We start from the raw sequence: 4,482 nt of genomic DNA, 5'->3' as shown, positions 1-4,482 counted from the left end.
TAATATTTATATTAATATTACTAAATGAGCTTACGAAGTGGAGCAGGAAGTTGGTTCGAGAGAGAACAAGAGCTATTAAGGATAAGTCTAATATTTTGAGCCAAATGCAGAAAGTTGAAGGACCAAGTAACATGACTGAGCAAAAACAGCTTTTACAAGAGATTGACTTTCTTTTGGATCAGGAAGATACGTGGTGGAGACAAAGGGCAAAGAAACACTGGCTGTCTGGGGGCGATAGAAACACTAAGTTCTACCATGCCTGTGTAAACCAAAGAAGGAAGCAAAATACTATTAACAGAGTTGTAGATATGGAAGGAACTCAGTTATCAGAAAAGAGTGCTATAGCTAAAGGTTTTTACCAGCTTTTTTCTGCAGTTTTCCTATCATCAAAGCCCAATCCAGCTAGCATCAATCAATGTACACAAGGGATTGTCCCAAGAGTGACTGATGAAATGTACCAACAACTGGATAGGCCCTATACAGGTGAAGAAGTGGAGGTGGCTCTCAAGCAAATGTCTCCTTTCAAGTCTCCAGGACCCGACGGATTCAGTGCTGGGTTTTATCAGGCTCACTGGAAAATTGTTAGTCATGATGTATCTAATGCTGTTAGAGATTTCTTCACTCATAGAAAACTTCCTAAAGGCTAGAACCACACTCACCTGGTCCTCATTCCCAAGGTAAAGTCACCTACTTCAGTGCATGAATTCAGGCCTATTTCTCTCTGCAACGTGAATTACAAATTGATTTCTAAGGTGCTAGCAAATAGGATGAAAGGGATTTTGGGTAAGGTGATATCCTGGGATCAAAGCGCCTTTATTCCAAATAGGCTGATAACCGACAATATAATGGTTGCATACGAGTTACTTCACTCTATGCATTCCAAAAGGAAAGGAAGGGCGGGGTCCATGGCCATCAAACTGGACATGTCCAAAGCCTATGATAGAGTAGAGTGGGATTTTTTAGCAGCCATGCTCCGTAAATTGGGCTTTAGTCAGAATTGGACAGACTTAGTGATGGAATGTGTTAAGTCAGTGTCCTATTCTGTTGTTATCAATGGGGAGCCAGGCGAGGTCTTTTTCCCCTCTAGAAGGCTGAGACAAGGCGACCCCCTGTCACCTTACTTATTCCTAATTTGTACTGAAGGGCTTTCCTCTATTTTGAATACAGCGGAATCAAAGGGTCTGATCAGAGGAGTAAATGTTACACGAGGGGGGATGAAAATAAATCACCTCCTCTTTGCTGACGATTGCGTTATTTTTTGTAGAGCTATGCTTGCTGAGTGGTATCTAATTTATAATCTTTTGCGGCAATTCGAGGAGGCATCTAGAAAAACTTTAAACAAAGAAAAAACAAGTGTTTTTTTAGCTCAAACACAAAAAAGGAAGCAAGGGCTTTTATGCTTCAGCAAGTGAATGGCTCTAGAAACAACAACTACAACACGTACCTTGGTCTTCCAACTCTGGTGGGGAGATCAAAGTATGAGACTTTTAGAGGCCTAAAAGAAAAGATCTGGAAACGAATCAACAGCTGGAAGACTAAGTTCTTGTCCTCTGCAGGGAAAGAAATTCTTGTAAAGAGTGTACTGCAAGCTATTCCAACCTGTACGATGAGTATTTTTAAATTGCCCGTCCTGTTACTAAAAGAAATTGAGACTCTTCTGGCTAGGTTTTGGTGGCACCATAAAGGGGAAGGAAGAGGCATTCACTGGAAAACATGGAGCTCTCTGGGATTGGTAAAGAATCAGGGCGGTTTGGGTTTTAGGGATCTCAGTAGTTTTAACAAAGCTCTTCTGGCTAAGCAAGCTTGGAGGCTAATGACAGATCCCCATTCGCTGGTCTCCAGAGTGTTCAAACAGAAGTATTTTCAAAAATGTGATTTATTGGAGGCAAAGTTGAAAGGCTCATCTTCTTCCTTTCTTTGGAAAAGTCTTTGGTCTAGTTTGGAGCTGTTAAAGGAAGGAACTATTTGGAGAATAGGCAATGGAGCTAGCATAAAAATTTAGAAGGATAAGTGGCTGCCAAGACCAGTGACATACCAAGTCCAAACCCCTCCAAACACCCTTGACCCTGATTCTAAAGTGGAGTCCTAATGGATACTGAAAATAGATCTTGGAAAAAAGATTTGGTGGCAGCAGTTTTTAAGGAAGAGGAAGCTGAGTGTATTCTCACCATTCGTATAAGTAATAGAGGAACATGTGACAAACGAATCTGGGCAGGCTCAAAGAAAGGAACCTTTTCGGTCAAGAGTGCCTACTTTTTAGCAACTTCACTCAAGGGGAGATACTCGGGGGAAGGCTCAACAGAAGGGGGAAATTCCGAATGGTGGAAGGCTCTTTGGCGTTTAGAACTTCCGGGAAAGGTAAAACTATTCACGTGGAAATGCTTAAATAATATCCTCCCTGCCAAAGACAACATTTTCAGGAAACAAATTGTTGATAACAATCTCTGTCCTATCTGTAGAAGAGAGGTGGAGACTTCTGTGCATACTATCTGGGTTTGTCCCGCTGCAGCTGATGTGTGGGGAGGGGAAAATAGTGTTTTTAGCAAATGGAGGAGACATTACCCGGATTTTCAGATTTTATGGTCAAATTTGGTCAATTTACTTACAAAGGAGAACCTCGAACTGGCTTTAGTCCTTATGTATCATTTATGGGCCAGGAGGAATGCATTCATATTCCAAAATCTTTTCTCCCAACCAGGTTCAGTTTCAGCAAAGGCTCGGGCTGAGCTCTCTTCGTTCCGTGAGTGCAAGACAGTCAACAAGATCAGAGCTGAAGACAGTATTAGGAAAGGGTCTACTGCAATTTGGAAGCCTCCGGACCAGCCTTTTGTAAAAGTCAACTTTGACGCAGCTTTTAACAAGACCAATGGTAGAATGGGGATGGAGATAGTAATTAGAGACCATGCAGGTAACTTACAAGCTTCTTTGACAGCCTCGAGAAATAATACTATCTCAGTCTTTCAAGCCGAAGGAGTAACTCTTTACAGGGCTATGGATTTATGTTTCGAGCTAGGATTTCACCACGTTATTTTTGAAGGAGATGCCAAAATGGTTATTGATGCGGTAATTTCCAAAAAAGAAGACAATACGTGGATGGGACAATTGACTGAGGACCTGCAGCAGTTTTTGGTGTCCAACCCATCCTAGCAACTGAATTTCGTTCATAGACAAGCAAACAAAGTTGCTCATACTGCAGCTCAACTAGCTATATCTAATGTTATTGAGTGTTTTTGGTTAAATGATGGCCCTCCAGAGGTCAAAAGTATGGTTCTGAAAGATGTAATTGATTCGGTGTAATCATCCTTATGAATGAAATATTTCCTTTCAAAAAAATATTACTAAATAAGCTGAGCTCATATCAAATGGAGCAACAGCCGTTCATGAACAATTCTTCATTTGCAGCCCAACATGTTTAGTGAAAATTCTGACTATCTAATCAATCCGAAAAAATTTACTACCTTGAGTCCTGACACCTCTTCAACATGTGCAGATTACTTTTTTTTTTTTTTTTTTCTTTAATGAGTGTTGATTACTTCCAATCCCATTTTATTTTTGTACTACACTTTTCTCAAGAACCTTACCTGTAAAAATCTACAATCAGAACCTACACATCAGATAACAAGCTGTATTAAAATATAAATGAATAACTTATATATATATATATATATATATATATATATATATATATTCTATAATAATAAGCACGGATAGCTGATGAACAGTGTTGGACCCCAAGTTGTGTAATTTGAGGCAGAAAATATCTGAATTTATATGTCATGTTTAACTCTAAAAAACAGCAGGAAATATATAATAATATTATGAAAGGTTTAACTTTTAATGCTAAACATTTATGAAAGGTTAATTTCCCATAATTATTATTGCTTTCTATACATTGATGTTTCTTTTTAAGTGGTAAATAAAAAGATTAATTACTACAAAATTTGATCAATTATTCAAAAATTCAAGTAGTTTCAAATTAAAAATGAAAAGGGGAGAGAGAAAGGGAAAAACGTTGGATAGTTTTATATAAAACTAATGCATAGCTAGCAATTTGTATTTGCGAATCGTATTCATGTTGTTTCAAATTGTGAGTATTTGATTATATGAGTCAAAAGCAGTATTTAATTGGCATAAGCAAAAGTACACATTATGTGACACTGAACCGTCCCAACCACTTTGCCTTTTCAATACATCAATGCTGCAATAAATATATTTAAAAAAATCTAATTGTAAGCGATTTTACATTTTAATACACACACTCATTTAATATAATTAGTCAGAAAGTAAATTTTATTAAAAATAATACTAATTTAAATTTAGAATATGAAAACAACAATATTAATACGCAAATTAGTATACAAACTTACCTATACATAACAAAACTCTAAACTTTGTGAGCACATAGGTTTTCTTAGAGCGACAACCTTTTCATCATTTAGAAGACGCTTCTATGTTTTTTCTTTTTGCCTTCATTACTTTTAT

This window comes from Juglans microcarpa x Juglans regia, chromosome 5D (genome assembly GCF_004785595.1).
Source record: "Juglans microcarpa x Juglans regia isolate MS1-56 chromosome 5D, Jm3101_v1.0, whole genome shotgun sequence".
Lineage (NCBI taxonomy): Eukaryota > Viridiplantae > Streptophyta > Magnoliopsida > Fagales > Juglandaceae > Juglans > Juglans microcarpa x Juglans regia.
Note: the sequence above shows the minus strand (reverse complement) of the source record.